The 13,716-nt window shown below is 39.6% G+C and overlaps 1 pseudogene; it reads left to right on the top strand.

Moving 5' to 3' along the window:
- The first annotated feature begins 467 nt into the window (after positions 1-467).
- On the top strand, positions 468-779 carry LOC144228022 (histone H4-like; annotated as a pseudogene).
- Positions 780-13,716: the final 12,937 nt, after the last annotated feature.

Raw genomic sequence — 13,716 nt, 5'->3', positions numbered from 1 at the left:
CACTCTTCACTCTTTGATAACTCCTTCACATTTCTGCTGAAGCATCATTTTATAAGGAAGCCTTCCTTACCTTTTATGATCAGGTCAAATCCCCCTCCCCTCATCTCCTAGCACTTTGTACCTCTCCTTCCCAGTGCTCGGCAAGTTATTTTACATTTATTTGTGTCATTAGATTCTGCCCCTCACTAGACTAAGACCTAAAGGCATGGATTTGTCTAATTTTTTCTCTCTATTGCATCCTAGCACCTAGCATAGTGTCTGGTACATAGCAATTGCTCAAAAAATATTTACTGAGTAAATAAATGCATAAACTAAAATATAACCAACATCAAATCCTTTCCCAAAAACAAGTTTTTATGACAGACAACAGCCAGAGGACAATAAAGCATCTTCTTGAATGAAATAACATATGAAAAAAAGAAAACCCCAACCACTGTAACCTACTCGCACAGCACATGTAGGCAGTTATGTCTGGTGGCGGCAAGGGCAGGAAGGGCCTGGGCATGGGGAGCACCAAGCACCATCACAAGGTGATGTGCGACAACATACAGGGAATCACCAAGCCCGCCATCAGGCGGCTGGCCCGGCTTGGTGGCCTCAAGGGCATCTCTGACCTCATCTATGAGGAGACCTGCAGAATGTTCAAGGTGTTCGTGGAGTAGGTGATCCCAGACGCCATCACCTACACAGAGCATGCCAAGCGTCAGAGAGTCACAGCCATGGACATGGTCTACGCACTCAAGCACCAGGGCTGCACCCTCTTTAGCTTTGGGGGCTAAAGCCTCATTACCCGTTTTTCTGTAAATAAAGGCCCTTTTCAGGGCTGCCAAGAAAAAGAAAAGAAAAAAGGAAAAAAGAAAAAACCTGGCACATAGCAGGTATACAATTTTGTAAAAATTCACTTGCTTTAAAGCTTTCATAGAGCCAATATCTGCATTCTGTTCTTCTATGTACCGTAGGCCCCCAGTATCTACAGGGATATGTTCCAAGACCTCCCAGTGGATGGCTAACACTGTAGATAGTACCAAACTTTATATATGTACTGTTTCTCTCTCCCTCTCTCTCTCTCTCTCTTCTTTGAATGTTTATTTATTTTTGAGAGAGACAGAGTGCAAGTGGAGGACAGGCAGAGAGAGGGAGACACAGAATCTGAGCAGGGTCCCGGCTCCATGTGGTCAGCACAGAGCCGGAAGTGGGACTCCAACTCTCAAACCAAACCGTGTGATTGTGACCTGAGCTGAAGTCAGTCGCTTAACCTACTGAGCCACCCAGGTGCCCATACTGTTGTTTTCTCATACATACATACCTATGATAACGTTTAATTTATAAATCTAGAGATTAACGACAATAATTGATAATAAAGTATAACAATATTCTATTTGAATGTTATTTGAACGTGGTCTTTCTGTCTCTCTCTCAAAATATCTTGGCTGACTGCACTTACCCTTTCTTTTTGTGATGGTATGAGATGGTAAAGTGCCCTTGTGTTAACACGACAGTGAAGTGAATGTCGTAGGCATTGTGATGTAGCATTAGTCTGCTCTTGACCTCATGATGATTCATCAGAAGGATCATCTGCTCCCAGACCGCACTTAACGGAGGGAAACTAAAACCACAGAAAGCAAAACTGCAGATAAGGGGCAACTACTATGTTTATGGAGGGCAGGACTAAAGCAATGCAATTGGCTTCCAGGATGCTAATAAATGAAGTGTTTTTGTCTGTCTGTTTCTGCTTCCTGAACATTTTTTGCTTTGTGTAAATTTACATAACTACACAAGACATATCAGGCCAAGTGAGAGAAAAAGTTTCAAGGACTTCCACTTTGCAAGTTGGGCAGAATGCCTGGAAGGGATGACATTAGGTCTTCCCAATAAATGAATACCCACCTAGCTGTCTAGTCTTAAGGCTCAGATAAAGAATACCTAGGAGAAAAGGAGTCATCTCTAAATATGAGCCCGAGAATTCAGGATTTCAAGCTTAGCCTTCTCACTATGTGCGTGAGACACTCAGAGGGTTAGAAGATGAAGTATTAATCTCCAAGAGTTCAGTTAAGGACACATCCCAATAAGGAAGAGCTGTGGGGCTTCCAATTGTTTTATAAAACAGTGTTAAGATAATTGTTTGGCACTCTGTTTGCACATGACAGACTCATGACAATTCGTTTCTTTAAATATGAAGCCCCAAATCACCCCTTCTAAAATTATGTTTCTTACCACCATCGCTTAGTAACTACACGTAGGAATGAGCACGGGCCTGGAGGCAGAAGTCACAGATCTCCTGAATTAACGCCAGGCTCTTCCATTTACAAGAATCGGCTAGAGATACTGAGTTCTTGTCCCATTTCTCTGGCACTAAGTAGCTCTGTGGCTCTCACATGGTCCTGGTTCTTCACATGTAAAATGATAACGATTGGATTTTTTAAGTCTTTAAAGTCCCTTCCAGTTCTAAATCCCTTGATTTGTGCCAGAATCATTGCTGGTGGATTAGACTAGTAAGATTCCAAGCTGCTCTGCAGAGTCACAGGAGCATTTGATTCAGGGGCCCCCTGCTCTTTGGAAGGGCCAACTCCTAAGAGGAATTCATGCCGCCTTAGCAAAATGAGCAGAGGAGACACTTGTCCTTCCACGCAAGGGCATGAGCAGCCTCCAAGCTGGGGTCCCTAAGTGGCTCAGTCGGTTGAGTGTCCAACTCTTGATTTCGGCCCAGGGTCATGGGATTGAACCCCACGACAGGCTCTGCACTTACAATGCAGAGTCTGCTTGGGATTCTCTCTCCCTCTCTCTGCCTCTCCCTTGCTCATGCACTCTGTCTCTCTTTCAAAATAAATAAATAAAGTTAAGAAGAAAGAAAAAAAAGGAGCCTCCAAGTCGGAATGACTGGAAGGACACGGCAGGAGAAAAAAGGAGGCTGATGAGGAGGCCGTTTTGCCCACAAATGGCACCGAGCAGATTTCCTCTCACTACTGCTCCAATCTCAGCAGGCAGGCCATTGATCTCACATGCCTCATCTGCAGCCGTGACTCACAGCACTCAACAGAAGAATACCAAGTTTTCCATGCCATACTCGACATATTATTCAGCAGCCTTCTCTGTATTTAAAAAAGAAAAGAAAAGAATTTTCAGGGCATCTGGGTTGTTTGAGCATCTGACTCTTGATCTGTGCTCAGGTCTTGATCTCAAGGTCGTGAGTTCAGGACCTGAACTGGGCTCCATACTAGGCATGAATCCTACCTAAAAAAAAAAAAAAATTCTCTTGAGTAACCCTCTGGCAGAGTTATCCCACAACGGAAGGTGTCCGAGGCAGAGAAATACCTGTTCAAGAAGCATAAATCCAAGCTGCTCCAATCACTTTATGCTTCCTTTCTCAGCAGAGAGGAGAGATGCCTTTTTATTTTTCAAATTGTCTGCCTTGACCCTCTTCGAGGCCTTACCATGGGCAGGAACACCAAGGTCAACCTCTAGATCTATAGGAAAGTTTTATTTGTTCAACTAACCTACAAGAAATTTCTAAATTCAATTTCTTTGCCTTGTTTTATAAATGACAAATAGGTCATCTGGCTCAGGATACTCTTTTCAAAATATTACACAAAATAAAATATGTCAAAAATATTTTCAAATTTCATGTTTATAATCATGCATTCTCTAAAATGTACCAAGATACTGTCAAAGTATAATTTGCTTAAGAGCAAATTCTAAATTGAGATTTGTACTCGGCTGTAATATATGTTTGTCATTTCTTGGACAAACTTTTCTTGTCAACTCCCCACTGTTTTTTTTGAATCAAAAGTTGGGGGCACCTGGGTGGCTCAGTCAGTTGAGCATCCAAGTTGGGCTCAGGTAGTGATCACCCAGCTCATGAGTTCGAATTCTGCGTCAGACTCGCTGCTGTCAGCCTCTCAGCACAGAGCCTGCTTTGGATCCTCTGTTCCCCTCTCTCTCTACCCCTCCCCTGCTTGTGCTCTCTCTCTCTCTCAAAAATAAAGAAAACATTTTAAAAAACTGACTTTCATTTTAAATAGATACGATCAACAGAATTTTTATGTTTTCAAAAGTCTACAATAGGAACTGATTCTTTTACTATTCAGTCCTACAGCTAACCTGGAGTATTTTTAGCCTAAGCCAATCTTTCAATATTTATGTTATGTATGTAAGTAACACGTGTTCCTTTTAGAAATTCTGCTTACATTCCACAACAGCACTGACTCTGACTGCCCACTGCTGTCATTCAAGTCTTAAGGGTTCCAATTCATGTTGCAGGCTGACTAGACACACCACCCTCATCCTATTGGATTCAGAATGAATAACACAAGGATAATGACACTTATAATTACTGCCAGACAGCTTGCTACTGTCTTTAGAGTTCCCTAAAGCAAGATGCCCCAAATGTATGCTCATAATTGCTTATTAGTTGGTCAGATTACAAAGCTGACCTTAGCTTACTCAAAATAAAATGGCATTTTAAAATTGTTCTCATTTGAGTTACAATGTTTCCAAGTTAAATACAGAATATAAATACAGGTGATCCTTGAACAACACAGGTTTGAACTGCACAGGTCCACTTACACGTGAATTTTTTTTCTATAAATACAGGGTAGTAAATGTAGTTTCTCTTTCATGTGATTTTCTTAATAACATTTTCCTTTTCCTAGCTTACTATATTGTAAGAATACAATATATAGTAAATATAACATACAAAATATGTGTCAATTGACTGTTTTTGTTATCAGTAAGGCTTCCAGGCAGCCCTGGGCTACTAATAAAGTTTTTGAGGAGTCAAAAATTATACATGGATTTTCAGGCTCTTGGTTGTTTTACCTTAAGATTTTGAAGAACGTATTGTCTAAAGTCTTATCTATCTGCTCTCTTCTTTTTCGTTCCCTCCTCTATCACAGATTAAATCTCATAACTGTTTTTGAAAGACTTTGTCTGCCTTCCTTCTCACTCTACATCCTATTTTTATATAAAAAATTTGTTGACAATTTGATACTCAAAACTATGCCCATTTTCATCTATCTCCATAGTAACTACACATTCAGTACAATCTAAAACATTAGAACAAAGATAATAATATATAGCCAATAAGAAATTGTTTTCTAAGACCTGAATCTCTGGGCCAATCTGGTATACTTGCTATGGATTCCACATCATCTTTGTAGTGGAATTAACTGTTCCCTTTAAATGACTGTTTTTGGAGAAATGACATGAATCTCATATACAAAATTGTGCATTATCCTGACAGATTGCTTCAGATGTAATGGTATATAGACAAAATAATTGCATAGGCTGAAATCCAAAGAGAGAACAAATCATAAGGTCAGGTGTGGCTTCGCTGTGGCTTGAGCAAAATTATTACTTCCATCAGGGGAGCAATTCTCCTGCCCACCCGGAAATCACTGGTTCTCTCCTGAATCACTTGCAAACTGTGTTATTATAAATGCGGCATCAACTCACATCCAAAATCATAGTCCCATAATTTTTCAATGTAAACATTTAAAGCCCCATTTCATGGGCCCGTACGTTCTCTTGATAAAGATGACAGACTCTAAATGATATTTAGCCAAGTGACAGTAGCCCTACAGGTGCCTGTATAGGAAGGCTGACCACCAAGGAAACTGACATGTTTATATGTTGGTTTCCCCAGCACCCATCATTATGAGTTCAGGTATTGTAACACATCAAACATTACAACATAAGAGACTGCCAAAGGCTTACACAAACTACAAAGCCACGCTCTTGTTGGTGAATGATTCAGATAATTACAATGAAAATAACATCAATAAGGTTCATAAACTGAAACTGATATTAAAGAAAACAAGTGAGCTTTAGCGTGTGGGAGAAGAACATAAGATTCTGGCCCAGAATCATAGAATCCTGTGGCTGGAAACTGCTTTAGAGTTCAGCCAGCGCACCCACTCATGTGATACAGAAATTTCTTCTACAGCATTCTTGACAAGTGGACATTCAGCCTCTCATTGTTCATGCCTAGCTGTTGAGTGAAAATTTGCCTTGCTGAAATTTCCATTGACTGTTTTCTAGAGCTTTTTAATCAATTCACTCACTCCCTATACTCCTTCAAATGATTTTTAAAAATACGTTATTATAATATCAAGCTTTTATTGAGTACTTACTAGATGCCAAGCACTGAAGTAGGTATTTTATATAAACTATCTCATTTATTTAGTGATTATGAGCATCAACTCTGGAGCCAGACTTTCTGAGTTAGAATTCTGACTCTGCCATGTACTAGCTATGTGACAGTAGAAAAGTCATTTAACCTCTCTGTGCCTTGGTTCCTCAAATACAAAATAGAAATAATAATAATCACGCCTACATGATAGGATTGTTAAGCCAATTAAATGCTAGTATATGTAAAGCATTTAGAACAACGCCTAGCATGTGATAAAACTGCAAAATGTTGTTGTGCTACTCACTGCTATTATTATTTCTATCATAACCTCATTTTACAGCTGAGGAGACTGAGGTTTATTTTGTTTTAATGTTTTTTATTTATTCTTAAGAGAGACAGGGCATGAGTGGGGAAGGGCCACAGAGAGAGGCAGACACAGAATCAGAAGCAGGTTTCAGGCTCTGAGCTGTCAGCACAGACCCCAATGCAGGGCTCGAACCCACGAACCGTGAGATCATGACCTAAGCCAAAATCGGTCACTTAACTGACTAAGCCACCCAGGTGCCCCAAGACTGAAGTTTAGTAAAGAGATTCAGCAACATAAGTATGGGATTTTCAATTACTATTATGAAATCACATGTGGAGTTAATTTATTACCCAGTGAATTTGCTATCTCTTATGTATTTGCTTTTCCATTGAGCTTTGCGTACTAGTCTACTCTTTTCAATGTTCAATTTGTTCTAAGGGTTTAGAACCAAGAGTATGGCTTCTCCGAAAGAAGCACTCCTAATATTATATTCTCCTATGAAACAAAATTATTCAGCATTAACCCAGAGATGATAAAACTGTGCTTAGAAACCAGTGTTCTAAAATGTATCAAGAATCATAAAATTTTTCAGAGGCTTTGATTCAATAATCCGACTCCTGGAAAGCTATTCTAGGGAAAGAATTCAACAAATCAAGTAAGCTGCATATCTGCAAATCTTATAACATTACCAGCTCCATCCTACAAAAATATATTAGGAGTAAAAATTAGGGGTATAGTTAGATTAATTATGATGAATAGACACGAAGGAAAACTATGCAGTTAATTAAATAATCATTATGACCTATGAAAACATGGAAAGAAGTTTATTATATGATATTAAATGGAAAAAGAAAACCCAAAATTGAGTTATAATGTAAATTATCACTATTAAAACATGTATGCTATGGGCACCTGGGTGGTTCAATTGGGTAAGTGTCTGACATGGGCTCAGGTCGTCCTCTTACAGTTCATGTGTTCGAGCCCCACGTCAGGCTCTGTGCTGTCAATGCCAAGATACTCTGTGTCCTCTCTCTCTGCCTGACACCTGCTCATGCATGTATTCATACACATAATATCTCTGTGTCAAAAATAAATATTTTTTAAAAACCACACACACACATATGTTTGGGGTGCCTGGGTGGCTCAGTTGGTTGATCTTCTGTCTCTTGATTTAGGCTCAGGTCATGATCTCAGGGTCATGGGTCTGAGCCCTGAGTTGGCTTTTGAGATTCTCTCTCTCTTTCTCCCTCTGCCCTTCCCTCCCAATCATACATTCTCTCTTTCTCTAAAACTGAAAAAAAGAAAAAACAAAAACGTGTGCTTGAAGACAAAACTGCGAGAAAATACCCCCCAAAATAGAAATAATTCTGTTAAAATGCTATACTCACTGGCTCACAACAAAAACAATTTTTTAAATTTATACAATTGAATACTCTATAGCAATGAAAATGAACTAAAACCACATGTAACAACATGAATAAATCTTGAGCAAAAAATATTTCAGAAAGATATATGACATAATTCCATGTATACAAAGTTTTTAAAGCACATATATGCCATACTATGTACTATTTGGAGTTGCAAACATACATACCCATGTGGTAAAAGTTTAAATATTTGGATAGCAACAATACACACCAAATTTAGGCTAGTGATTACCTCTGGGGCTAGGGAGCAAAATGTGACCAGAGAGAGATTACTTCTTAAACTGATTANNNGTAAAAAAGTTATACACCAATAATATCTTCTACCATTGGTTCTCAACTCCTCTGAGTTTATTTTAAAATAAAAATAAAATTTTAAATAAAAATTTTTTAAATTAAAAATACAGATGCCTGGGGGTACGTGAGTGGCTCAGTCAGTTGAGCATCTGACNTAAGAATAAGGCCTGGGCCTCTGTAATTTGAAAAATTCCCAGGTGATTCTAATGAGCACCCAGTTCTCACCCATTCAATTAGAGTTGAGAAGTGGTTTTTGTATAGCCAAAATATAGAATGATGATTAAAACTGATCTTTAATATTGTTTTAGCAATAAAAACACAAGATTTATAAAATATGTATTCTGGGGGCCTGGGTGGCTCGGTCATTTAAGCATCTGACTCTCAGTTTTGGCTCAGATCATGATCTCACAGTTAGTGAGATTGAATCCAAGTCAGGCTCTGTGCTGACAACATGGAGACTGATGGGGATTCTCTCTCCTTCCCTCTCTTTGCCTCTCTCTCTCCCTCAAAATAAATAAATGGTTTAAAAACTTATAAATAAATAATAATAAAAAATTTTTCAGTATCTTAGATTTTGTTTGACTCATAAAATTAGAGACCCTTGCAGCTCTCCAGCCCCAGGTACCCGTGGGCTCTCTGCAACCCACAGTACAGAGAACCCCGTGTGTGTATTATGCAGAAGTGGAAATCAAGCCCCAGCAGATAAGGGACGTAGTACTGTTTAAATCATCCTGCCAACAACAGCACACTGAAAATGACACCCCCACACGATTGTTTTCCCTGCAGAATGAATTTCACAAAAGCTCCCTTCCAAAGAGCGACTTCTGCACCAGCGGCTTCCTCCTCCTCCTCTGGACCTGTCTCTCTCCACTGTAATAAAGGAAAATAAGGACAGAAGCCGATCTGTTATATCTCTGCAAGGCAGGCTTGTCAGATTTCTATGATGCCAGGCCAGTGGGTACAGTGGCAGAAGCGCTCTGTGGGCCAGCAGGACGATAACCAATTGCCTTCTAAGGCAGTCTGCCCTGAGGATGGTCTTGAAGTCAGGAACAGGAGCCAAAGGAAGTTGCAGTGGCCAAGTCTTGGCTGCAGGTTGGTTAGATGAGGAAAAAGGAGCCCAGGAGCAGCGACAAGCCTAACCACCCCACTCACCAGCTGTTCGCCCTCCTCAATCTCTCCCTCCTCCTTGTTCCTTGCCTGCAGTCTCTTTACATGGACTTCTGTCCTTATTCTTCCAGGTTTTCTTTAGAAACCAGAGTAGGGAGTGTGAAGGAGAGGATGTTAGGCAGAGATAAAGCAGGAACTTTTGTAGCAGGGCAGACAGTGAAATAAATGAAATGTAGGGATATTAAGGAAAGAGCCAAATTAATACAATAAACGTTATGAACCGAGCTATGGTCTCTTAACAACTTAGGTGGTGTTAAAGATGAAAGAAATGCCACCTTTTGGTAAAACAATAGCAACTCACTATTGCACTATTGACTGTTATCAGTCTGTCATCAATGGAACCTAAGTTCTGACAGGACATTTGACACTTGAGGTCCTGTTTGTCCAAGATCTCAGCACACTGGAGAATGCAAATATTTTTACTGAAGGAACCTGAAAAAAAGAAAAAAGGGAAAGAAAAAGGAAAAGAAAAGAGAGAAGAGGCATATGGAATGAAAACAGCATTGCTGAAATTTGTTTTTATTAAAGAACTCAAGATTTTTAAAAACATTTTTAATGTTTCTGAGAAAGAGACAGAGCATGAGTGGGGGACGGGGAGAGAGAGAAGGAGACACAGATTCCAAAGCAGGCTCCAGGCTCTGAGCTGTCAGCACAAAGCCTGACATGCGTCTTGAACCCACCAACCATGAGATCATGACCTGAGCCAAAGCCGGATGCTTAACCGACTAAGCCACCCAGGCACCCCTAAGAACTCAAGATTTTTTAAAAATTTTTTATTATTATTTATTTATTTTAATGTTTTATTTATTTCTGAGAGAGAGAGACAGAGAGAAAGGCAGCATGAGCAGGGGAGGGTAGAGAGAGAGGAAGACACAGAATCAGAAGCAGGCTCCAGGCTCTGAGCTAGTCGTCAACACAGAGCCTGACGCAGGGCTCAAACCCACGAACTGTGTGATCATGACCTGAGCCGAAGTCGGACGCTTAGCCGACTGAGCCACCCAGGCACCCCTTATTATTTATTTTTGAAAGAGAATGAGAGCACATGCACACACACGTGAGCAGGGGAAGGACAGAGAGAGGGAATCAGAGGATTCCAAGCAAGCTCCACGGCAACAACACAGAGCCCGATGCAGGACTCAAACTCATGGAACCGTAAGATCATACCTGAGCCGAAGTTGGACATTCAACTGACTGAGCCACTCAGGTGCCCCAAGAACCCAAGATTTTTAAATTGGGTATTTCAACAAAATATTCTGGCTAAATATTCTAGTTCTTGTGGCTCCTTCATAGGAAGAAGTCATTGTAAAGACTCAGAAAAGAGGATTCACAATTTTCTCTAGACTGGAGGCACCATAATGAATTCGGAGACATTGCAGACAGATGTGCATGGAAACAAATGCTGGCAGAAGCAGGAAGGTTAAGGAATGCTCTGGCTGCTATCATGCCTGGCATGCAACTTTTAAAAATTTATTTCTCCAAAGCAAATCCTCTTAGCATCAGGAACAGAAGCTGAGGGATTAAGCTGGGTCCCAAAAACAGTTTTGATAATATTAATTATGTTGATAAGCTCAGAGACAACAAAAATATATCAAGCCATATTTCAGCTCCAGGGTTTGTCCAAAAGGGCCCCATAACAAGAGAGAAACTGTTTTCAAGTTTCTAGAAGTCTAGCCATGAAAACTAAAGCAGAAAACTAAGAGCTCCAGAAAGGAAAAAGAACCAAGCATTTTTCTATTTCAGTAATTTTTGTGGTCATTTTAAAAGGAAAAAAATACTTTAGTGAGTAATATGTACAAGAAATTCTCTGGAATTATATGACTAAGATATTTAACAAGAATTTGCCTTGTACTTAATTAATCCTTTGTGCAGTCGTCAAGCAAAGAATGCCAAGACTTTTGCATAACCTGACGTCTTCAGAAGCAAAGACCAGTCAGACAAGTTTCCAGAAAGAAATAAAAATGAATGCAAAAAAAAGTAGAGACAAGGATTACATGGAACAGATAGATCCTGTCAACAGAGAGAAGACATATAATTATTGGTCCCATGTGAATTAAAACCTCANTTATGTGGAAACTAATTTGACAATAAACTATTTGTAAAAAAAAAAAAAACTCCAAATAACTTAAAATTCAACAAATCAATCAAATAAATTCAAAACTTAACACAAACTCTCCATTAACATTTAGATATCTAAATATACTACTTCATCAGACCATTGTGGATTATAATCATGACAATAATAGCTTTTATACGGAGTTTCTTTCACAACAAGATGTAAAATGGTTATCTCATTAATCTCATACCACTGTGAAGAATATTGAAAGAGTGATGACAGTCTCATCAGAAGGTATACGCAATCTAGAACATTGTTTTCTAAACTGGGTCACAGGCACAAATACAGAGAGCAAACTGATGGCTACCAAAGGGGGTGGGAGGGCAAAGTAGATGAAGGGGAGTTGGAGATACTGACTTCTAGTTATTGAATGAATAAGTCAGTGTGATAAGAGGTACAGCATGGGGAATGTAGCCAGTGGTATTACAACAGACGATAGCTACACTTGCGGTGAGCATAGCATACTGCGTAGACTTGTTGAATCACTATATTGTACACCTGAATCTAATGTAACATTGTGCACCAACCAGGATTTGATGGTAAAATAAAATAAGATAAAAATAAAATAAACCAGGCTGCAGGTCTTAGGTCTGTTAAAAAGACCACCACAGGCCCAAAATGGTGTCAGTTAGGCTAAGTCCACAAACCAGGGGCTTAATTAATACCTAATCTAATTGCAGTTCAACCTCCCCCAGAAATACCAGTCACTCAGAAATGTACTGATCACACACAAGTTGGCCACAGGGGCCCTCTTCAACCTCCAAGGGTAGATGAAGTAATCTGTATGATAAGACCCCTTGTTTTTCCCACAAAGGAAAATCCACCTTGCCTGAAACAATCCTTTTCTTGTACTAATAACTTTCTTGACCCCCCCCACCTTCCTATTTTTTTTTAAAGAAGGAACTTTTTAAATGTTTATTTATTTTGAGAGGTACAGACAGAGAGGGAAAGAAAGAATCCCAAGCTCTGAAAGCACAGAACCTGATGGGGGAACCCATCTCATGAACCATGAGATCATGACCTGAATTGAAATCAAGAGTTGGACACTTAACTGACTGAGCTGCCCAGGCACCCCACAAACCTTCCACTTTGTATAATTCCTTGGAGCTCCCTTCTACTTGTTAGCTGGGATGTACCCAATTCATGAATCTTTTAATAAAGCCAATTAGATCTTCAAATTTACTTAGTTGAATTTTGTTTTTAACAGGAAAAGGCTGTATTCAATTTGTTTGGTTTCCTACAAGGGCATTGAATGCATCCCTTGTATAACTATTATAATGCAGACTTCTAGAGGTGAGGGGTGTCAACAGGGAAAGAAGATACATTAATACTCAGTTTACACCAGTTAATCCATCTGAGATCTCATTTTGAAATTCCTCCTCCATTACTTGGAGATTATATCCCAGTGGTGGTGTCTACTGAGACAGAGAGTTTTAGCCTTATCTTCATTCACTCATTTATTCATATATTCATTCATTCATTCATTCACATATTCATTCTTTGGTAATTTCAAGGGGTGGCATGAGGGGACATTAGCTATATCTCTTTCATCACCATCATTTCCTATAGCAAATGCAATCTCAATCCAAACTCTAACCTTCAGTCCAGCCAGATAATCATCTCTAAGTCATTTTTATATCAAAATTCAAGAGGTACCACTACATTAATCTTTCACACACATTTCTTTTTGAGGCACTGAGCTGGACACTGGGATAGGGCTTAGATCAAGTTCTACCCGGGTTTCTGTCCTCAGGATTACAGAGTCGAGAGAGTGTCTGCTTGGGCTAAGGTGGGCACAGGATGGGGTTAGGAAGAGAATTCTGATTTCTGAAGATTCTTAAATCGAGAAAGACCTAAACAATTAGTCAATTTAGCAAAGCTATTGACTATAACTGCTCTAGATACTCACAGTGACCCTTTCAGAAATAATATTTAACAATAATTAAGCAGTGAAACACAGAAATGGTTTCAGATTTACATGCATCTAATATGGATTCTGTTCCTAATACAGAGCAAGACACCTGACAAACACACCGAAACATTTGCAATTGGATTCATTGTGACTATACAGAGGGGTTAATTGTGATTTCACAATATCTAATTGTGACGTCACAGAGAACTTGCCCAGTATCACACCGCTGGGAAGTGGAGAAGACAAGCTTCCAGCCAGGCAGGTATGTGCCTAGGCCCTGTGGTCTTTGCCACTGTTGTGCATGAGCTGCTGGAGCTACTAGTTTCACTTGACTTCCCCTTCTAGAACCCTTTGCAATGCAAGAACAAC

Source organism: Crocuta crocuta, unplaced genomic scaffold (genome assembly GCF_008692635.1).
Source record: "Crocuta crocuta isolate KB4526 unplaced genomic scaffold, BGI_CrCroc_1.0 scaffold162, whole genome shotgun sequence".
NCBI lineage: Eukaryota > Metazoa > Chordata > Mammalia > Carnivora > Hyaenidae > Crocuta > Crocuta crocuta.
This window is presented reverse-complemented; position numbering and strand designations above follow the sequence as displayed.